Source organism: Pleurodeles waltl, chromosome 10 (genome assembly GCF_031143425.1).
Source record: "Pleurodeles waltl isolate 20211129_DDA chromosome 10, aPleWal1.hap1.20221129, whole genome shotgun sequence".
NCBI lineage: Eukaryota > Metazoa > Chordata > Amphibia > Caudata > Salamandridae > Pleurodeles > Pleurodeles waltl.
The window spans coordinates 330030991-330054003 of record NC_090449.1 but is presented as its reverse complement, the minus strand read 5'-3'; the positions used below and the strand labels follow the sequence as shown (position 1 = coordinate 330054003).

The following is a 23013-nucleotide window of genomic DNA, read 5'->3' as shown; positions in this document are numbered from 1 at the left end:
AGGTGATTTCAAAACCAGCCCTGCAATTACTTTGGAGAAGCACTGTGCATTTCATGTTCCAACGAGATGTGCTGCTCCAACACAAAAAAGCAGTTAGAAAGAAATCCCACACTCCTTCATCATGCCGAACTGCCTCGACACCAGTAGAAAGCATGCAATGCATTCCACCATGGCATCTTACAAGAGTGGAAAGCAGAAATACTCCTGTTTAAAAACAGATCGAACCTATGAAGGCACGGGCTCGTCTGGGATTTGAACCCGGGACCTCACACACCCAAAGCGAGAATCATACCCCTAGACCAACGAGCCTGCTGCTGCAAAAGCCTTTCAAACATCTTCTGAAGTGTCTTTGAGAAAAAGCAGGGCCACTTGGAGACTCTCCTTCTAAGCGTGCCATAGCAATTGATGTTTTGTGCCAAGGGTTTTTTTTTTGCCTCTAGCAAGGCAAGAGGTAGTCAAGAAGCCCTCTGCTAGCAAGCTGAACTGTGGCGCTGATGAGAAAAGTAGACCCTTTCTGGTAGTTGTACGCCTCCGCAGGACCTGGGCCCTTGCACCGTAGACTTCCAGACCAGAAGCACTGAAGTGCCTGCCATCTCTTGCGCCTGAGCCAGAGGAGCACGCCTCTTGTATTCAAGCACACTTGCTCGCTCAGTGCTCGATCAGGCTCGATCAATATGTGTGCCTCACAGGCCTGAAACACTCACCTGGGAGACGCGGGGTGGCTGAATTCCCAGAATGGCCTTCGATAGGAAAATCACCTCCTTTCCTCCCGACTCTTTTCAGAATTGGGTGAAAATCGCAAGACAGTGTTCAGGGGTGCATGGGTACTGCCTACTCCCAGCTGCCTCTCTGTCTTCTTCATGTTAATTTCAAGTCACAAGGAGGGACCATTGCCATTCTGCTCCGCCCACCTAACCAGGAAACCCAGGTTGAGCTTGTCTGCCTGTTGTTGTTGCAGGGGCAGTGCCTTCTCTGCCCAAAAGTGGCAGGAGAGCCTCACTTCAAACGATGGAATCAACTGCTTAAGTAGAAACCAGCATGGTAGTTACAGTGATAAGGTGCAGCTCTAACAGAAGTCGTGACTGAGATGCCCCTTCCAGAAATACAGGGAATGCTGATTGAGGGCCCAGCCGGAGGGTTGGTGGATTTCTTTTCATATGCTACAGCAGCTTGCAAAGATAGTGTTGTGGGGAGCTGGCTGTGCAAGCAGAGGAAGATTTAAGGGCAGAAAATAGACCTATCAGAAGTGGGATTTGAACCCACAACTACATGAGCAAACCAGGATGCTTAGCTTAACTGAAGATCAAGCTCTCTTGAGGCTGCCGCCTTAGACCACTCGGCCATCCTGACAGCTGAGTCTGTGTTTAGGTCTGACTCCTCAGTCTGCACTTGTCGATGCTGCCGCTTGCAATGTTCCTATCAAGGTGACAGGTTTAAAGGCCCCACAATATAGTATGGCCAAGAAAAAAAAAAGTAAAAAACAGAATAAGAAACCAGGCACATGCACGACTACGCAAAGATGCAGATAACTTTTTACCGGCCTGCAATAGTAATACAAGTTTTATGCAGGTCACAAGTTTTTAAAGGCCATCCCTGAGTGAGACTAAGCTTTTAGGGAGCAAACACAAAAGCAGACACTGCCCATTGTTTCTGCCCAGTCTCAAACCAGGGACCTTTCGCTTGTTAGGCGAACATGATAACCACTACACTACAGAAACAAGCATGAGGGCTTGACTGAAGGAGCAAAATTCCCCTCATATGTTTGCCCGATTGCCTCTATACTTGATCAGCAGTTGCTCACAAAGCGAGGAGTAAGTGTGAAAATTGCAGCGTTGTCAGCCAGCAAGCGTACACTCAGATGTACTGAAAAGTAACAGCTGCGGGTAGAGACAAATATCTGATGCCTAAATGCCTGAAACCAGAGCCTGTGAAAGCATCACACAGAGCACACTGAAAGCAAGCAGGAAGGAAGCCAAGGCATGGTGATCCTTTTTTTCTCCTGAGGCTAAAAATATTTTGCACAACAATGCTTTGAGTGGAATGAGGAATCTTCAAGCTTTGTGTATTTTGAGTAAAATTTGTGTGTTTTCTGCTAAAAAGGGTGTGTTGGGGATTTGGACCCGGACACCAACGAGCGAGGGCACAGAAGCACCACTGCTCAGACCCTGCTCCTAGGGTTGAGGGCAGAGTGTGGGCGAATACATCGCAAGGCAAGAAAATGCACATGGTTCTCTCCTCTGCAATATGACTAGAGTCATTTCCATGGTCGTCATCGAACATGACATAAAAAGCCTCTATCCTTTAGACCTTTTGGCCCATAATTACAAGAGGATGACTGAGTGAGACGCTCTGCCAAATTTGGCAGCCTCGCACTCAGTCATTTTCAAAATGCAGGGAAGCGCCGTATTTAGTAGAATACAGCGCACCCCTGTGCTTCCCTCTGCGCCAGCTCTAAATTAGCTGCCGAGCGCCAACGCAGCCATCCTTGCGCCATGGTACAAGGATGGCTGCGTTGAGGGGGAAATTGTTTTTGTTCAGGAAGGCACACCTTCCTGCACAACAGAAATCTTCAGTGGCGATATGTTCGTGCAGCACACATAGAAAGAGCAAAAATGAGGAGAAATGAAAACATTTCTGCTCGTTTCTCCACTATAACGACACCCATTGTATGGCGCTTGGATTTTGGCGCTGCCACAGATTTACAAAAACTCGTAAAACTGGAGCAGCATCAAAATGCTATGGTGTTGCAGTGGCCCACCCAGAGCAACACCCATTGCACGCCCCTTCCAGGGAAAGGGCTGCGTGTGAAGGGGCCGTATTTACAAGGTGGTGTTAAGCCACAAAACGTGGTTGAACAGCGTCTTGTAAATACGGCACAGTACATAGTGCCACCGGGGCGTCACTAAAGATGATGTGCCGGTGGCGATAGGGCCTTGTAAGTCTGGCCCTTTCTTTTCTCAAGGTGTATGTTCTTGGTGAAGGTAGGAAAGCCATTTTCGCTCTCATACCTTCCTTCCTTGGCTGGCTTGACCACAGTAGGCCCAGGCTTCAATGGAAAGGTCAAAAAGGGAGCAACTGACTGCCGTAAGGTGTACCGTCTTCTCTTGGTGAGTTGAGACCGATGCCCTTGGAGCGTAGTACCTCACAATGGTGAGGAATAGACACAGCCTCTTTAATTTCAATTTACCTGTCAGGTGAGGTGGTAAATGCAAATAATGTGATAAAGCACAGCAACTTGCAGTTTCTGCCTGGCCTCGAACCAGGGACCTTTCGCGTGTAAAGCAAACATGATAACCACTACACTACAGAAACAGACATGCTTGCTTACTTGCTTCATGTGGCTATGCATTGGACTGGAACCACTACACTGGAAACAGACACACCTGCTTTCTTTATGTGGCTATGCTTTGGACTGGAATGCAAGGACTAAGGGACAATATTCATGACGCTCAAAGCTGAGCCTTTCTGACAGGATCTCTTCCTTTGGAAGAAAGGAACTGGGATCACTTTCATTCCAAGAGGTGATTTCAAAACCAGCCCTGCAATTACTTTGGAGAAGCACTGTGCATTTCATGTTCCAACGAGAAGTGCTGCTCCAACACAAAAAAGCAGTTAGAAAGAAATCCCACACTCATTCATCATGCCGAACTGCCTCGACACCAGTAGAAAGCATGCAATGCATTCCACCATGGCATCTTACAAGAGTGGAAAGCAGAAATACTCCTGTTTAAAAACAGATCGAACCTATGAAGGCACGGGCTCGTCCGGGATTTGAAGCCGGGACCTCTCACACCCAAAGTGAGAATCATACCCCTAGACCAACGAGCCTGCTGCTGCAAAAGCCTTTCAAACATCGTCTGAAGTGTCTTTGAGAAAAAGCAGGGCCACTTGGAGACTCTCCTTCTAAGCGTGCCATAGCAATTGATGTTTTGTGCCAAGGGTTTTTTTTTTTGCCTCTAGCAAGGCAAGAGGTAGTCAAGAAGCCCTCTGCTAGCAAGCTGAACTGTGGCGCTGATGAGAAAAGCAGACCCTTTCTGGTAGTTTTACGCCTCCGCAGGACCTGGGCCCTTGCACCGTAGACTTCCAGACCAGAAGCACTGAAGGGCCTGCCATCTCTTGCGCCTGAGCCAGAGGAGCACGCCTCTTGTATTCAAGCACACTTGCTCGCTCAGTGCTCGATCAATATGAGTGCCTCACAGGCCTGAAACACTCACCTGGGAGACGCGGGGTGGCTGAATTCCCAGAATGGCCTTCGATAGGAAAATCACCTCCTTTCCTCCCGACTCATTTCAGAATTGGGTGAAAATCGCAAGACAGTGTTCAGGGGTGCATGGCTACTGCCTACTCCCAGCTGCCTCTCTGTCTTCTTCATGTTAATTTCAAGTCACAAGGAGGGACCATTGCCATTCTGCTCCGCCCACCTAACCAGGAAACCCAGGTTGAGCTTGTCTGCCTGTTGTTGTTGCAGGGGCAGTGCCTTCTCTGCCCAAAAGTGGCAGGAGAGCCTCACTTCAAACGATGGAATCAACTGCTTAAGTAGAAACCAGCATGGTAATTACAGTGATAAGGTGCAGCTCTAACAGAAGTCGTGACTGAGATGCCCCTTCCAGAAATACATGGAATGCTGATTGAGGGCCCAGCCGGAGGGTTGGTGGATTTCTTTTCATATGCTACAGCAGCTTGCAAAGATAGTGTTGTGGGGAGCTGGCTGTGCAAGCAGAGGAAGATTTAAGGGCAGAAAATAGACCTATCAGAAGTGGGATTTGAACCCACAACTACATGAGCAAACCAGGATGCTTAGCTTAACTGAAGATCAAGCTCTCTTGAGGCTGCCGCCTTAGACCACTCGGCCATCCTGACAGCTGAGTCTGTGTTTAGGTCTGACTCCTCAGTCTGCACTTGTCGATGCTGCCGCTTGCAATGTTCCTATCAAGGTGACAGGTTTAAAGGCCCCACAATATAACATGGCCAAGAAAAAAAAAAGTAAAAAACAGAATAAGAAACCAGGCACATGCACGACTACGCAAAGATGCAGATAACTTTTTACCGGCCTGCAATAGTAATACAAGTTTTATGCAGGTCACAAGTTTTTAAAGGCCATCCCTGAGTGAGACTAAGCTTTTAGGGAGCAAACACAAAAGCAGACACTGCCCATTGTTTCTGCCCAGTCTCAAACCAGGGACCTTTCGCTTGTTAGGCGAACATGATAACCACTACACTACAGAAACAAGCATGAGGGCTTGACTGAAGGAGCAAAATTCCCCTCATATGTTTGCCCGATTGCCTCTATACTTGATCAGCAGTTGCTCACAAAGCGAGGAGTAAGTGTGAAAATTGCAGCGTTGTCAGCCAGCAAGCGTACACTCAGATGTACTGAAAAGTAACAGCTGCGGGTAGAGACAAATATCTGATGCCTAAATGCCTGAAACCAGAGCCTGTGAAAGCATCACACAGAGCACACTGAAAGCAAGCAGGAAGGAAGCCAAGGCATGGTGATCCTTTTTTTCTCCTGAGGCTAAAAATATTTTGCACAACAATGCTTTGAGTGGAATGAGGAATCTTCAAGCTTTGTGTATTTTGAGTAAAATTTGTGTGTTTTCTGCTAAAAAGGGTGTGTTGGGGATTTGGACCCGGACACCAACGAGCGAGGGCACAGAAGCACCACTGCTCAGACCCTGCTCCTAGGGTTGAGGGCAGAGAGTGGGCGAATACATCGCAAGGCAAGAAAATGCACATGGTTCTCTCTTCTGCAATATGACTAGAGTCATTTCCATGGTCGTCATCGAACATGACATAAAAAGCCTCTATCCTTTAGACCTTTTGGCCCATAATTACAAGAGGATGACTGAGTGAGACGCTCTGCCAAATTTGGCAGCCTCGCACTCAGTCATTTTCAAAATGCAGGGAAGCGCCGTATTTAGTAGAATACAGCGCACCCCTGTGCTTCCCTCTGCGCCAGCTCTAAATTAGCTGCCGAGCGCCAACGCAGCCATCCTTGCGCCATGGTACAAGGATGGCTGCGTTGAGGGGGAAATTGTTTTTGTTCAGGAAGGCACACCTTCCTGCACAACAGAAATCTTCAGTGGCGATATGTTCGTGCAGCACACATAGAAAGAGCAAAAATGAGGAGAAATGAAAACATTTCTGGTTGTTTCTCCACTATAACGACACCCATTGTATGGCGCTTGGATTTTGGCGCTGCCACAGATTTACAAAAACTCGTAAAACTGGAGCAGCATCAAAATGCTATGGTGTTGCAGTGGCCCACCCAGAGCAACACCCATTGCACGCCCCTTCCAGGGAAAGGGCTGCGTGTGAAGGGGCCGTATTTACAAGGTGGTGTTAAGCCACAAAACGTGGTTGAACAGCGTCTTGTAAATACGGCACAGTACATAGTGCCACCGGGGCGTCACTAAAGATGATGTGCCGGTGGCGATAGGGCCTTGTAAGTCTGGCCCTTTCTTTTCTCAAGGTGTATGTTCTTGGTGAAGGTAGGAAAGCCATTTTCGCTCTCATACCTTCCTTCCTTGGCTGGCTTGACCACAGTAGGCCCAGGCTTCAATGGAAAGGTCAAAAAGCGAGCAACTGACTGCCGTAAGGTGTATCGTCTTCTCTTGGTGAGTTGAGACCGATGCCCTTGGAGCGTAGTACCTCACGATGGTGAGGGATAGACACAGCCTCTTTAATTTCAATTTACCTGTCAGGTGAGGTGGTAAATGCAAATAATGTGATAAAGCACAGCAACTTGCTGTTTCTGCCTGGCCTCGAACCAGGGACCTTTCGCGTGTAAGGCAAACATGATAACCACTACACTACAGAAACAGACATGCTTGCTTACTTGCTTCATGTGGCTATGCATTGGACTGGAACCACTACACTTGAAACAGACACACCTGCTTTCTTTATGTGGCTATGCTTTGGACTGGAATGCAAGGACTAAGGGACAATATTCATGACGCTCAAAGCTGAGCCTTTCTGACAGGATCTCTTCCTTTGGAAGAAAGGAACTGGGATCACTTTCATTCCAAGAGGTGATTTCAAAACCAGCCCTGCAATTACTTTGGAGAAGCACTGTGCATTTCATGTTCCAACGAGAAGTGCTGCTCCAACACAAAAAAGCAGTTAGAAAGAAATCCCACACTCCTTCATCATGCCGAACTGCCTCGACACCAGTAGAAAGCATGCAATGCATTCCACCATGGCATCTTACAAGAGTGGAAAGCAGAAATACTCCTGTTTATAAACAGATCGAATCTATGAAGGCACGGGCTCGTCCGGTATTTGAACCCGGGACCTCTCACACCCAAAGCGAAAATCATTCCCCTAGACCAACGAGCCTTCTGCTGCAAAAGCCTTTCAAACATCTTCTGAAGTGTCTTTGAGAAAAAGCAGGGCCACTTGGAGACTCTCCTTCTAAGCGTGCCATAGCAATTGATGTTTTGTGCCAAGGGTTTTTTTTTTGCCTCTAGCAAGGCAAGAGGTAGTCAAGAAGCCCTCTGCTAGCAAGCTGAACTGTGGCGCTGATGAGAAAAGCAGACCCTTTCTGGTAGTTGTACGCCTCCGCAGGACCTGGGCCCTTGCACCGTAGACTTCCAGACCAGAAGCACTGAAGGGCCTGCCATCTCTTGCGCCTGAGCCAGAGGAGCACGCCTCTTGTATTCAAGCACACTTGCTTGCTCAGTGCTCGATCAATATGAGTGCCTCACAGGCCTGAAACACTCACCTGGGAGACGCGGGGTGGCTGAATTCCCAGAATGGCCTTCGATAGGAAAATCACCTCCTTTCCTCCCGACTCATTTCAGAATTGGGTGAAAATCGCAAGACAGTGTTCAGGGGTGCATGGGTACTGCCTACTCCCAGCTGCCTCTCTGTCTTCTTCATGTTAATTTCAAGTCACAAGGAGGGACCATTGCCATTCTGCTCCGCCCACCTAACCAGGAAACCCAGGTTGAGCTTGTCTGCCTGTTGTTGTTGCAGGGGCAGTGCCTTCTCTGCCCAAAAGTGGCAGGAGAGCCTCACTTCAAACGATGGAATCAACTGCTTAAGTAGAAACCAGCATGGTAGTTACAGTGATAAGGTGCAGCTCTAACAGAAGTCGTGACTGAGATGCCCCTTCCAGAAATACATGGAATGCTGATTGAGGGCCCAGCCAGAGGGTTGGTGGATTTCTTTTCATATGCTACAGCAGCTTGCAAAGATAGTGTTGTGGGGAGCTGGCTGTGCAAGCAGAGGAAGATTTAAGGGCAGAAAATAGACCTATCAGAAGTGGGATTTGAACCCACAACTACATGAGCAAACCAGGATGCTTAGCTTAACTGAAGATCAAGCTCTTTTGAGGCTGCCGCCTTAGACCACTCAGCCATCCTGACAGCTGAGTCTGTGTTTAGGTCTGACTCCTCAGTCTGCACTTGTCGATGCTGCCGCTTGCAATGTTCCTATCAAGGTGACAGGTTTAAAGGCCCCACAATATAACATGGCCAAGAAAAAAAAAAGTAAAAAACAGAATAAGAAACCAGGCACATGCACGACTACGCAAAGATGCAGATAACCTTTTACCGGCCTGCAATAGTAATACAAGTTTTATGCAGGTCACAAGTTTTTAAAGGCCATCCCTGAGTGAGACTAAGCTTTTAGGGAGCAAACACAAAAGCAGACACTGCCCATTGTTTCTGCCCAGTCTTAAACCAGGGACCTTTCGCTTGTTAGGCGAACATGATAACCACTACACTACAGAAACAAGCATGAGGGCTTGACTGAAGGAGCAAAATTCCCCTCATATGTTTGCCCGATTGCCTCTATACTTGATCAGCAGTTGCTCACAAAGCGAGGAGTAAGTGTGAAAATTGCAGCGTTGTCAGCCAGCAAGCGTACACTCAGATGTACTGAAAAGTAACAGCTGCGGGTAGAGACAAATATCTGATGCCTAAATGCCTGAAACCAGAGCCTGTGAAAGCATCACACAGAGCACACTGAAAGCAAGCAGGAAGGAAGCCAAGGCATGGTGATCATTTTTTTCTCCTGAGGCTAAAAATATTTTGCACAACAATGCTTTGAGTGGAATGAGGAATCTTCAAGCTTTGTGTATTTTGAGTAAAATTTGTGTGTTTTCTGCTAAAAAGGGTGTGTTGGGGATTTGGACCCGGACACCAACGAGCGAGGGCACAGAAGCACCACTGCTCAGACCCTGCTCCTAGGGTTGAGGGCAGAGAGTGGGCGAATACATCGCAAGGCAAGAAAATGCACATGGTTCTCTCTTCTGCAATATGACTAGAGTCATTTCCATGGTCGTCATCGAACATGACATAAAAAGCCTCTATCCTTTAGACCTTTTGGCCCATAATTACAAGAGGATGACTGAGTGAGACGCTCTGCCAAATTTGGCAGCCTCGCACTCAGTCATTTTCAAAATGCAGGGAAGCGCCGTATTTAGTAGAATACAGCGCACCCCTGTGCTTCCCTCTGCGCCAGCTCTAAATTAGCTGCCGAACGCAAACGCAGCCATCCTTGCGCCATGGTACAAGGATGGCTGCGTTGAGGGGGAAATTGTTTTTGTTCAGGAAGGCACACCTTCCTGCACAACAGAAATCTTCAGTGGCGATATGTTCGTGCATCACACATAGAAAGAGCAAAAATGAGGAGAAATGAAAACATTTCTGCTTGTTTCTCCACTATAACGACACCCATTGTATGGCGCTTGGATTTTGGCGCTGCCACAGATTTACAAAAACTCGTAAAACTGGAGCAGCATCAAAATGCTATGGTGTTGCAGTGGCCCACCCAGAGCAACACCCATTGCACGCCCCTTCCAGGGAACGGGCTGCGTATGAAGGGGCCGTATTTACAAGGTGGTGTTAAGCCACAAAACGTGGTTGAACGGCGTCTTGTAAATACGGCACAGTACATAGTGCCACCGGGGCGTCACTAAAGATGATGTGCCGGTGGCGATAGGGCCTTGTAAGTCTGGCCCTTTCTTTTCTCAAGGTGTATGTTCTTGGTGAAGGTAGGAAAGCCATTTTCGCTCTCATACCTTCCTTCCTTGGCTGGCTTGACCACAGTAGGCCCAGGCTTCAATGGAAAGGTCAAAAAGGGAGCAACTGACTGCCGTAAGGTGTATCGTCTTCTCTTGGTGAGTTGAGACCGATGCCCTTGGAGCGTAGTACCTCACGATGGTGAGGGATAGACACAGCCTCTTTAATTTCAATTTACCTGTCAGGTGAGGTGGTAAATGCAAATAATGTGATAAAGCACAGCAACTTGCTGTTTTTGCCTGGCCTCGAACCAAGGACCTTTCGCGTGTAAGGCGAACGTGATAACCACTACACTACAGAAACAGACATGCTTCCTTAATTGCTTCATGTGGCTATGCATTGGACTGGAACCACTACACTGGAAACAGACACACCTGCTTTCTTTATGTGGCTATGCTTTGGACTGGAATGCAAGGACTAAGGGACAATATTCATGACGCCCAAAGCTGAGCCTTTCTGACAGGATCTCTTCCTTTGGAAGAAAGGAACTGGGATCACTTTCATTCCAAGAGGTGATTTCAAAACCAGCCCTGCAATTACTTTGGAGAAGCACTGTGCATTTCATGTTCCAACGAGAAGTGCTGCTCCAACACAAAAAAGCAGTTAGAAAGAAATCCCGCACTCCTTCATCATGCCGAACTGCCTCGACAACAGTAGAAAGCATGCAATGCATTCCACCATGGCATCTTACAAGAGTGGAAAGCAGAAATACTCCTGTTTAAAAACAGATCGAACCTATAAAGGCACAGGCTCGTCCGGGATTTGAACCCGGGACCTCTCACACCCAAAGCGAGACTCATACCCCTAGACCAACGAGCCTGCTGCTGCAAAAGCCTTTCAAACATCTTCTGAAGTGTCTTTGAGAAAAAGCAGGGCCACTTGGAGACTCTCCTTCTAAGCGTGCCATAGCAATTGATGTTTTGTGCCAAGGGTTTTTTTTTTGCCTCTAGCAAGGCAAGAGGTAGTCAAGAAGACCTCTGCTAGCAAGCTGAACTGTGGCGCTGATGAGAAAAGCAGACCCTTTCTGGTAGTTGTACGCCTCCGCAGGACCTGGGCCCTTGCACCGTAGACTTCCAGACCAGAAGCACTGAAGGGCCTGCCATCTCTTGCGCCTGAGCCAGAGAAGCACGCCTCTTGTATTCAAGCACACTTGCTCGCTCAGTGCTCGATCAGGCTCGATTTATATGAGTGCCTCACAGGCCTGAAACACTCACCTGGGAGACGCGGGGTGGCTGAATTCCCAGAATGGCCTTCGATAGGAAAATCACCTCCTTTCCTCCCGACTCATTTCAGAATTGGGTGAAAATCGCAAGACAGTGTTCAGGGGTGCATGGGTACTGCCTACTCCCAGCTGCCTCTCTGTCTTCTTCATGTTAATTTCAAGTCACAAGGAGGGACCATTGCCATTCTGCTCCGCCCACCTAACCAGGAAACCCAGGTTGAGCTTGTCTGCCTGTTGTTGTTGCAGGGGCAGTGCCTTCTCTGCCCAAAAGTGGCAGGAGAGCCTCACTTCAAACGATGGAATCAACTGCTTAAGTAGAAACCAGCATGGTAGTTACAGTGATAAGGTGCAGCTCTAACAGAAGTCGTGACTGAGATGCCCCTTCCAGAAATACATGGAATGCTGATTGAGGGCCCAGCCGGAGGGTTGGTGGATTTCTTTTCATATGCTACAGCAGCTTGCAAAGATAGTGTTGTGGGGAGCTGGCTGTGCAAGCAGAGGAAGATTTAAGGGCAGAAAATAGACCTATCAGAAGTGGGATTTGAACCCACAACTACATGAGCAAACCAGGATGCTTAGCTTAACTGAAGATCAAGCTCTCTTGAGGCTGCCGCCTTAGACCACTCGGCCATCCTGACAGCTGAGTCTGTGTTTAGGTCTGACTCCTCAGTCTGCACTTGTCGATGCTGCCGCTTGCAATGTTCCTATCAAGGTGACAGGTTTAAAGGCCCCACAATATAACATGGCCAAGAAAAAAAAAAGTTAAAAACAGAATAAGAAACCAGGCACATGCACGACTACGCAAAGATGCAGATAACTTTTTACCGGCCTGCAATAGTAATACAAGTTTTATGCAGGTAACAAGTTATTAAAGGCCATCCCTGAGTGAGACTAAGCTTTTAGGGAGCAAACACTGCCCATTGTTTCTGCCCAGTCTCAAACCAGGGACCTTTCGCTTGTTAGGCGAACATGATAACCACTACACTACAGAAACAAGCATGAGGGCTTGACTGAAGGAGCAAAATTCCCCTCATATGTTTGCCCGATTGCCTCTATACTTGATCAGCAGTTGCTCACAAAGCGAGGAGTAAGTGTGAAAATTGCAGCGTTGTCAGCCAGCAAGCGTACACTCAGATGTACTGAAAAGTAACAGCTGCGGGTAGAGACAAATATCTGATGCCTAAATGCCTGAAACCAGAGCCTGTGAAAGCATCACACAGAGCACACTGAAAGCAAGCAGGAAGGAAGCCAAGGCATGGTGATCCTTTTTTTCTCCTGAGGCTAAAAATATTTTGCACAACAATGCTTTGAGTGGAATGAGGAATCTTCAAGCTTTGTGTATTTTGAGTAAAATTTGTGTGTTTTCTGCTAAAAAGGGTGTGTTGGGGATTTGGACCCGGACACCAACGAGCGAGGGCACAGAAGCACCACTGCTCAGACCCTGCTTCTAGGGTTGAGGGCAGAGAGTGGGCGAATACATCGCAAGGCAAGAAAATGCACATGGTTCTCTCTTCTGCAATATGACTAGAGTCATTTCCATGGTCGTCATCGAACATGACATAAAAAGCCTCTATCCTTTAGACCTTTTGGCCCATAATTACAAGAGGATGACTGAGTGAGACGCTCTGCCAAATTTGGCAGCCTCGCACTCAGTTATTTTCAAAATGCAGGGAAGCGCCGTATTTAGTAGAATACAGCGCACCCCTGTGCTTCCCTCTGCGCCAGCTCTAAATTAGCTGCCGAGCGCCAACGCAGCCATCCTTGCGCCATGGTACAAGGATGGCTGCGTTGAGGGGGAAATTGTTTTTGTTCAGGAAGGCACACCTTCCTGGACAACAGAAATCTTCAGTGGCGATATGTTCGTGCAGCACACATAGAAAGAGCAAAAATGAGGAGAAATGAAAACATTTCTGCTCGTTTCTCCACTATAACGACACCCATTGTATGGCGCTTGGATTTTGGCGCTGCCACAGATTTACAAAAACTCGTAAAACTGGAGCAGCATCAAAATGCTATGGTGTTGCAGTGGCCCACCCAGAGCAACACCCATTGCACGCCCCTTCCAGGGAACGGGCTGCGTGTGAAGGGGCCGTATTTACAAGGTGGTGTTAAGTCACAAAACGTGGTTGAACGGCGTCTTGTAAATACGGCACAGTACATAGTGTCATCGGGGCGTCACTAAAGATGATGTGCCGGTGGCGATAGGGCCTTGTAAGTCTGGCCCTTTCTTTGCTCAAGGTGTATGTTCTTGGTGAAGGTAGGAAAGCCATTTTCGCTCTCATACCTTCCTTCCTTGGCTGGCTTGACCACAGTAGGCCCAGGCTTCAATGGAAAGGTCAAAAGGGGAGCAACTGACTGCCGTAAGGTGTATCGTCTTCTCTTGGTGAGTTGAGACCGATGCCCTTGGAGCGTAGTACCTCACGATGGTGAGGGATAGACACAGCCTCTTTAATTTCAATTTACCTGTCAGGTGAGGTGGTAAATGCAAATAATGTGATAAAGCACAGCAACTTGCTGTTTCTGGCTGGCCTCGAACCAGGGACCTTTCGCGTGTAAGGCGAACGTGATAACCACTACACTACAGAAACAGACATGCTTGCTTACTTGCTTCATGTGGCTATGCATTGGACTGGAACCACTACACTGGAAACAGACACACCTGCTTTCTTTATGTGGCTATGCTTTGGACTGGAATGCAAGGACTAAGGGACAATATTCATGACGCTCAAAGCTGAGCCTTTCTGACAGGATCTCTTCCTTTGGAAGAAAGGAACTGGGATCACTTTCATTCCAAGAGGTGATTTCAAAACCAGCCCTGCAATTACTTTGGAGAAGCACTGTGCATTTCATGTTCCAACGAGAAGTGCTGCTCCAACACAAAAAAGCAATTAGAAAGAAATCCCGCACTCCTTCATCATGCCGAACTGCCTCGACACCAGTAGAAAGCATGCAATGCATTCCACCATGGCATCTTCCAAGAGTAGAAAGCAGAAATACTCCTGTTTAAAAACAGATCGAACCTATGAAGGCACGGGCTCGTCCGGGATTTGAACCCGGGACCTCTCACACTTAAAGCGAGAATCATACCCCTAGACCAATGAGCCTGCTGCTGCAAAAGTCTTTCAAACATCTTCTGAAGTGTCTTTGAGAAAAAGCAGGGCCACTTGGAGACTCTCCTTCTAAGCGTGCCATAGCAATTGATGTTTTGTGCCAAGGGTTTTTTTTTTGCCTCTAGCAAGGCAAGAGGTAGTCAAGAAGCCCTCTGCTAGCAAGCTGAACTGTGGCGCTGATGAGAAAAGCAGACCCTTTCTGGTAGTTGTACGCCTCCGCAGGACCTCGGCCCTTGCACCGTAGACTTCCAGACCAGAAGCACTGAAGGGCCTGCCATCTCTTGCGCCTGAGCCAGAGGAGCACGCCTCTTGTATTCAAGCACACTTGCTCGCTCAGGGCTCGATCAGGCGAGATTTATATGAGTGCCTCACAGGCCTGAAACACTCACCTGGGAGACGCGGGGTGGCTGAATTCCCAGAATGGCCTTCGATAGGAAAATCACCTCCTTTCCTCCCGACTCATTTCAGAATTGGGTGAAAATCGCAAGACAGTGTTCAGGGGTGCATGGGTACTGCCTACTCCCAGCTGCCTCTCTGTCTTCTTCATGTTAATTTCAAGTCACAAGGAGGGACCATTGCCATTCTGCTCCGCCCACCTAACCAGGAAACCCAGGTTGAGCTTGTCTGCCTGTTGTTGTTGCAGGGGCAGTGCCTTCTCTGCCCAAAAGTGGCAGGAGAGCCTCACTTCAAACGATGGAATCAACTGCTTAAGTAGAAACCAGCATGGTAGTTACAGTGATAAGGTGCAGCTCTAACAGAAGTCGTGACTGAGATGCCCCTTCCAGAAATACATGGAATGCTGATTGAGGGCCCAGCCGGAGGGTTGGTGGATTTCTTTTCATATGCTACAGCAGCTTGCAAAGATAGTGTTGTGGGGAGCTGGCTGTGCAAGCAGAGGCAGATTTAAGGGCAGAAAATAGACCTATCAGAAGTGGGATTTGAACCCACAACTACATGAGCAAACAAGGATGCTTAGCTTAAGTGAAGATCAAGCTCTCTTGAGGCTGCCGCCTTAGACCACTCGGCCATCCTGACAGCTGAGTCTGTGTTTAGGTCTGACTCCTCAGTCTGCACTTGTCGATGCTGCCGCTTGCAATGTTCCTATCAAGGTGACAGGTTTAAAGGCCCCACAATATAACATGGCCAAGAAAAAAAAAAGTAAAAAACAGAATAAGAAACCAGGCACATGCACGACTACGCAAAGATGCAGATAACTTTTTACCGGCCTGCAATAGTAATACAAGTTTTATGCAGGTCACAAGTTTTTAAAGGCCATCCCTGAGTGAGACTAAGCTTTTAGGCAGCAAACACAAAAGCAGACACTGCCCATTCTCAAACCAGGGACCTTTCGCTTGTTAGGCGAACATGATAACCACTACACTACAGAAACACGCATGAGCGCTTGACTGAAGGACCAAAATTCCCCTCATATGTTTGCCCGATTGCCTCTATACTTGATCAGCAGTTGCTCACAAAGCGAGGAGTAAGTGTGAAAATTGCAGCGTTGTCAGCCAGCAAGCGTACACTCAGATGTACTGAAAAGTAACAGCTGCGGGTAGAGACAAATATCTGATGCCTAAATGCCTGAAACCAGAGCCTGTGAAAGCATCACACAGAGCACACTGAAAGCAAGCAGGAAGGAAGCCAAGGCATGGTGATCCTTTTTTTCTCCTGAGGCTAAAAATATTTTGCACAACAATGCTTTGAGTGGAATGAGGAATCTTCAAGCTTTGTGTATTTTGAGTAAAATTTGTGTGTTTTCTGCTAAAAAGGGTGTGTTGGGGATTTGGACCCGGACACCAACGAGCGAGGGCACAGAAGCACCACTGCTCAGACCCTGCTCATAGGGTTGAGGGCAGAGAGTGGGCGAATACATCGCAAGGCAAGAAAATGCACATGGTTCTCTCTTCTGCAATATGACTAGAGTCATTTCCATGTTCGTCATCGAACATGACATAAAAAGCCTCTATCCTTTAGACCTTTTGGCCCATAATTACAAGAGGATGACTGAGTGAGACGCTCTGCCAAATTTGGCAGCCTCGCACTCAGTCATTTTCAAAATGCAGGGAAGCGCCGTATTTAGTAGAATACAGCGCACCCCTGTGCTTCCCTCTGCGCCAGCTCTAAATTAGCTGCCGAGCGCCAACGCAGCCATCCTTGCGCCATGGTACAAGGATGGCTGCGTTGAGGGGGAAATTGTTTTTGTTCAGGAAGGCACACCTTCCTGCACAACAGAAATCTTCAGTGGCGATATGTTCGTGCAGCACACATAGAAAGAGCAAAAATGAGGAGAAATGAAAACATTTCTGCTCGTTTCTCCACTATAACGACACCCATTGTATGGCGCTTGGATTTTGGCGCTGCCACAGATTTACAAAAACTCGTAAAACTGGAGCAGCATCAAAATGCTATGGTGTTGCAGTGGCCCACCCAGAGCAACACCCATTGCACGCCCCTTCCAGGGAAAGGGCTGCGTGTGAAGGGGCCGTATTTACAAGGTGGTGTTAAGCCACAAAACGTGGTTGAACAGCGTCTTGTAAATACGGCACAGTACATAGTGCCACCGGGGCGTCACTAAAGATGATGTGCCGGTGGCGATAGGGGCTTGTAAGTCTGGCCCTTTCTTTTCTCAAGGTGTATGTTCTTGGTGAAGGTAGGAAAGCCATTTTCGCTCTCATACCTTCCTTCCTTGGCTGGCTTGACCACAGTAGGCCCAGGCTTCAATGGAAAGGTCAAAAAGGGAGCAACTGACTGCCGTAAGGTGTATCGTCTTCTCTTGGTGAGTTGTGACCGATGCCCTTGGAGCGTAGTACCTCACGATGGTGAGGGATAGACACAGCCTCTTTAATTTCAATTTACCTGTCAGGTGAGGTGGTAAATGCAAATAATGTGATAAAGCACAGCAACTTGCTGTTTCTGCCTGGCCTCGAAGCAGGGACCTTTCGCGTGTAAGGCAAACATGATAACCACTACACTACAGAAACAGACATGCTTGCTTACTTGCTTCATGTGGCTATGCATTGGACTGGAACCACTACACTGGAAACAGACACACCTGCTTTCTTTATTTGGCTATGCTTTGGACTGGAATGCAAGGACTAAGGGACAATATTCATGACGCTCAAAGCTGAGCCTTTCTGACAGGATCTCTTCCTTTGGAAGAAAAGAACTGGGATCACTTTCATTCCAAGAGGTGATTTCAAAACCAGCCCTGCAATTACTTTGGAGAAGCACTGTGCATTTCATGTTCCAACGAGAAGTGCTGCTCCAACACAAAAAAGCAGTTAGAAAGAAATCCCACACTCCTTCCTCATGCCGAACTGCCTCGACACCAGTAGAAAGCATGCAATGCATTCCACCATGGCATCTTACAAGAGTGGAAAGCAGAAATACTCCTGTTTATAAACAGATCGAACCTATGAAGGCACGGGCTCGTCCGGGATTTGAACCCGGGACCTCTCACACCCAAAGCGAGAATCATACCCCTAGACCAACGAGCCTTCTGCTGCAAAAGCCTTTCAAACATCTTCTGAAGTGTCTTTGAGAAAAAGCAGGGCCACTTGGAGACTCTCCTTCTAAGCGTGCCATAGCAATTGATGTTTTGTGCCAAGGGTTTTTTTTTGCCTCTAGCAAGGCAAGAGGTAGTCAAGAAGCCCTCTGCTAGCAAGCTAAACTGTGGCGCTGATGAGAAAAGCAGACCCTTTCTGGTAGTTGTACGCCTCCGCAGGACCTGGGCCCTTGCACCGTAGACTTCCAGACCAGAAGCACTGAAGGGCCTGCCATCTCTTGCGCCTGAGCCAGAGGAGCACGCCTCTTGTATTCAAGCACACTTGCTCGCTCAGTGCTCGATCAATATGAGTGCCTCACAGGCCTGAAACACTCACCTGGGAGACGCGGGGTGGCTGAATTCCCAGAATGGCCTTCGATAGGAAAATCACTTCCTTTCCTCCCGACTCATTTCAGAATTGGGTGAAAATCGCAAGACATTGTTCAGGGGTGCATGGGTGCTGCCTACTCCCAGCTGCCTCTCTGTCTTCTTCATGTTAATTTCAAGTCACAAGGAGGGACCATTGCCATTCTGCTCCGCCCACCTAACCAGGAAACCCAGGTTGAGCTTGTCTGCCTGTTGTTGTTGCAGGGGCAGTGCCTTCTCTGCCCAAAAGTGGCAGGAGAGCCTCACTTCAAACGATGGAATCAACTGCTTAAGTAGAAACCAGCATGGTAGTTACAGTGATAAGGTGCAGCTCTAACAGAAGTCGTGACTGAGATGCCCCTTCCAGAAATACATGGAATGCTGATTGAGGGCCCAGCCGGAGGGTTGGTGGATTTCTTTTCATATGCTACAGCAGCTTGCAAAGATAGTGTTGTGGGGAGCTGGCTGTGCAAGCAGAGGAAGATTTAAGGGCAGAAAATAGACCTATCAGAAGTGGGATTTGAACCCACAACTACATGAGCAAACCAGGATGCTTAGCTTAACTGTAGATCAAGCTCTCTTGAGGCTGCCGCCTTAGACCACTCGGCCATCCTGACAGCTGAGTCTGTGTTTAGGTCTGACTCCTCAGTCTGCACTTGTCGATGCTGCCGCTTGCAATGTTCCTATCAAGGTGACAGGTTTAAAGGCCCCACAATATAACATGGCCAAGAAAAAAAAAAGTAAAAAACAGAATAAGAAACCAGGCACATGCACGACTACGCAAAGATGCAGATAACTTTTTACCGGCCTGCAATAGTAATACAAGTTTTATGCAGGTCACAAGTTTTTAAAGGCCATCCCTGAGTGAGACTAAGCTTTTAGGGAGCAAACACAAAAGCAGACACTGCCCATTGTTTCTGCCCAGTCTCAAACCAGGGACCTTTCGCTTGTTAGGCGAACATGATAACCACTACACTACAGAAACAAGCATGAGGGCTTGACTGAAGGAGCAAAATTCCCCTCATATGTTTGCCCGATTGCCTCTATACTTGATCAGCAGTTGCTCACAAAGCGAGGAGTAAGTGTGAAAATTGCAGCGTTGTCAGCCAGCAAGCGTACACTCAGATGTACTGAAAAGTAACAGCTGCGGGTAGAGACAAATATCTGATGCCTAAATGCCTGAAACCAGAGCCTGTGAAAGCATCACACAGAGCACACTGAGAGCAAGCAGGAAGGAAGCCAAGGCATGGTGATCCTTTTTTTCTCCTGAGGCTAAAAATATTTTGCACAACAATGCTTTGAGTGGAATGAGGAATCTTCAAGCTTTGTGTATTTTGAGTAAAATTTGTGTGTTTTCTGCTAAAAAGGGTGTGTTGGGGATTTGGACCCGGACACCAACGAGCGAGGGCACAGAAGCACCACTGCTCAGACCCTGCTCCTAGGGTTGAGGGCAGAGAGTGGGCGAATACATCGCAAGGCAAGAAAATGCACATGGTTCTCTCTTCTGCAATATGACTAGAGTCATTTCCATGGTCGTCATCGAACATGACATAAAAAGCCTCTATCCTTTAGACCTTTTGGCCCATAATTACAAGAGGATGACTGAGTGAGACGCTCTGCCAAATTTGGCAGCCTCGCACTCAGTCATTTTCAAAATGCAGGGAAGCGCCGTATTTAGTAGAATACAGCGCACCCCTGTGCTTCCCTCTGTGCCAGCTCTAAATTAGCTGCCGAGCGCCAACGCAGCCATCCTTGCGCCATGGTACAAGGATGGCTGCGTTGAGGGGGAAATTGTTTTTGTTCAGGAAGGCACACCTTCCTGCACAACAGAAATCTTCAGTGGCGATATGTTCGTGCAGCACACATAGAAAGAGCAAAAATGAGGAGAAATGAAAACATTTCTGCTCGTTTCTCCACTATAACGACACCCATTGTATGGCGCTTGGATTTTGGCGCTGCCACAGATTTACAAAAACTCGTAAAACTGGAGCAGCATCAAAATGCTATGGTGTTGCAGTGGCCCTCCCAGAGCAACACCCATTGCACGCCCCTTCCAGGGAACGGGCTGCGTGTGAAGGGGCCGTATTTACAAGGTGGTGTTAAGTCACAAAACGTGGTTGAACGGCGTCTTGTAAATACGGCACAGTACATAGTGCCATCAGGGCGTCACTAAAGATGATGTGCCGGTGGCGATAGGGCCTTGTAAGTCTGGCCCTTTCTTTGCTCAAGTTGTATGTTCTTGGTGAAGGTAGGAAAGCCATTTTCGCTCTCATACCTTCCTTCCTTGGCTGGCTTGACCACAGTAGGCCCAGGCTTCAATGGAAAGGTCAAAAAGGGAGCAACTGACTGCCGTAAGGTGTATCGTCTTCTCTTGGTGAGTTGAGACCGATGCCCTTGGAGCGTAGTACCTCACGATGGTGAGGGATAGACAGAGCCTCTTTAATTTCAATTTACCTGTCAGCTGAGGTGGTAAATGCAAATAATGTGATAAAGCACAGCAACTTGCTGTTTCTGCCTGGCCTCGAACCAGGGACCTTTCGCGTGTAAGGCGAACGTGATAACCACTACACTACAGAAACAGACATGCTTGCTTACTTGCTTCATGTGGCTATGCATTGGACTGGAACCACTACACTGGAAACAGACACACCTGCTTTCTTTATGTGGCTATGCTTTGGACTGGAATGCAAGGACTAAGGGACAATATTCATGACGCTCAAAGCTGAGCCTTTCTGACAGGATCTCTTCCTTTGGAAGAAAGGAACTGGGATCACTTTCATTCCAAGAGGTGATTTCAAAACCAGCCCTGCAATTACTTTGGAGAAGCACTGTGCATTTCATGTTCCAACGAGAACTGCTGCTCCAACACAAAAAAGCAGTTAGAAAGAAATCCCACACTCCTTCCTTATGCCGAACTGCCTCGACACCAGTAGAAAGCATGCAATGCATTCCACCATGGCATCTTACAAGAGTGGAAAGCAGAAATACTCCTGTTTAAAAACAGATCGAACCTATGAAGGCACGGGCTCGTCCGGGATTTGAACCCGGGACCTCTCACACCCAAAGCGAGAATCATACCACTAGACCAACGAGCCTGCTGCTGCAAAAGCCTTTCAAACATCTTCTGAAGTGTCTTTGAGAAAAAGCAGGGCCACTTGGAGACTCTCCTTCTAAGCGTGCCATAGCAATTGATGTTTTGTGCCAAGGGTTTTTTTTTTTTGCCTCTAGCAAGGCAAGAGGTAGTCAAGAAGCCCTCTGCTAGCAAGCTGAACTGTGGCGCTGATGAGAAAAGCAGACCCTTTCTGGTAGTTGTACGCCTCCGCAGGACCTGGGCCCTTGCACTGTAGACTTCCAGACCAGAAGCACTGAAGGGCCTGCCATCTCTTGCGCCTGAGCCAGAGGAGCACGCCTCTTGTATTCAAGCACACTTGCTCGCTCAGTGCTCGATCAATATGAGTGCCTCACAGGCCTGAAACACTCACCTGGGAGACGCGGGGTGGCTGAATTCCCAGAATGGCCTTCGATAGGAAAATCACCTCCTTTCCTTCCGACTCATTTCAGAATTGGGTGAAAATCGCAAGACAGTGTTCAGGGGTGCATGGGTGCTGCCTACTGCCAGCTGCCTCTCTGTCTTCTTCATGTTAATTTCAAGTCACAAGGAGGGACCATTGCCATTCTGCTCCGCCCACCTAACCAGGAAACCCAGGTTGAGCTTGTCTGCCTGTTGTTGTTGCAGGGGCAGTGCCTTCTCTGCCCAAAAGTGGCAGGAGAGCCTCACTTCAAACGATGGAATCAACTGCTTAAGTAGAAACCAGCATGGTAGTTACAGTGATAAGGTGCAGCTCTAACAGAAGTCGTGACTGAGATGCCCCTTCCAGAAATACATGGAATGCTGATTGAGGGCCCAGCCGGAGGGTTGGTGGATTTCTTTTCATATGCTACAGCAGCTTGCAAAGATAGTGTTGTGGGGAGCTGGCTGTGCAAGCAGAGGAAGATTTAAGGGCAGAAAATAGACCTATCAGAAGTGGGATTTGAACCCACAACTACATGAGCAAACCAGGATGCTTAGCTTAACTGAAGATCAAGCTCTCTTGAGGCTGCCGCCTTAGACCACTCGGCCATCCTGACAGCTGAGTCTGTGTTTAGGTCTGACTCCTCAGTCTGCACTTGTCGATGCTGCCGCTTGCAATGTTCCTATCAAGGTGACAGGTTTAAAGGCCCCACAATATAACATGGCCAAGAAAAAAAAAAGTAAAAAACAGAATAAGAAACCAGGCACATGCACGACTACGCAAAGATGCAGATAACTTTTTACCGGCCTGCAATAGTAATACAAGTTTTATGCAGGTCACAAGTTTTTAAAGGCCATACCTGAGTGAGACTAAGCTTTTAGGGAGGAAACACAAAAGCAGACACTGCCCATTGTTTCTGCCCAGTCTCAAACCAGGGACCTTTCGCTTGTTAGGCGAACATGATAACCACTACACTACAGAAACAAGCATGAGGGCTTGACTGAAGGAGCAAAATTCCCCTCATGTGTTTGCCCGATTGCCTCTATACTTGATCAGCAGTTGCTCACAAAGCGAGGAGTAAGTGTGAAAATTGCAGCGTTGTCAGCCAGCAAGCGTACACTCAGATGTACTGAAAAGTAACAGCTGCGGGTAGAGACAAATATCTGATGCCTAAATGCCTGAAACCAGAGCCTGTGAAAGCATCACACAGAGCACACTGAAAGCAAGC

General features: G+C 47.9%; 7 non-coding genes across 7 annotated transcripts; all 7 read right to left on the bottom strand.

Annotated features, from left to right (window-relative positions):
- Positions 1-6749: 6749 nt before the first annotated feature.
- TRNAV-UAC (transfer RNA valine (anticodon UAC)) lies at positions 6750-6822 on the bottom strand. Its single transcript has one exon. It is a non-coding gene; the product is annotated as a tRNA-Val (tRNA).
- Positions 6823-10775: 3953 nt separating this feature from the next.
- TRNAP-UGG (transfer RNA proline (anticodon UGG)) lies at positions 10776-10847 on the bottom strand. The gene has a single exon. It is a non-coding gene; the product is annotated as a tRNA-Pro (tRNA).
- Positions 10848-13765: 2918 nt separating this feature from the next.
- Positions 13766-13838, bottom strand: TRNAV-UAC (transfer RNA valine (anticodon UAC)). Its single transcript has one exon. It is a non-coding gene; the product is annotated as a tRNA-Val (tRNA).
- A 444-nt stretch (positions 13839-14282) lies between these two features.
- TRNAL-UAA (transfer RNA leucine (anticodon UAA)) lies at positions 14283-14354 on the bottom strand. Its single transcript has one exon. It is a non-coding gene; the product is annotated as a tRNA-Leu (tRNA).
- A 3434-nt stretch (positions 14355-17788) lies between these two features.
- Positions 17789-17860, bottom strand: TRNAP-UGG (transfer RNA proline (anticodon UGG)). The gene has a single exon. It is a non-coding gene; the product is annotated as a tRNA-Pro (tRNA).
- A 2919-nt stretch (positions 17861-20779) lies between these two features.
- TRNAV-UAC (transfer RNA valine (anticodon UAC)) lies at positions 20780-20852 on the bottom strand. The gene has a single exon. It is a non-coding gene; the product is annotated as a tRNA-Val (tRNA).
- Positions 20853-21296: 444 nt separating this feature from the next.
- Positions 21297-21368, bottom strand: TRNAP-UGG (transfer RNA proline (anticodon UGG)). The gene has a single exon. It is a non-coding gene; the product is annotated as a tRNA-Pro (tRNA).
- Between the last annotated feature and the right edge of the window lie 1645 nt (positions 21369-23013).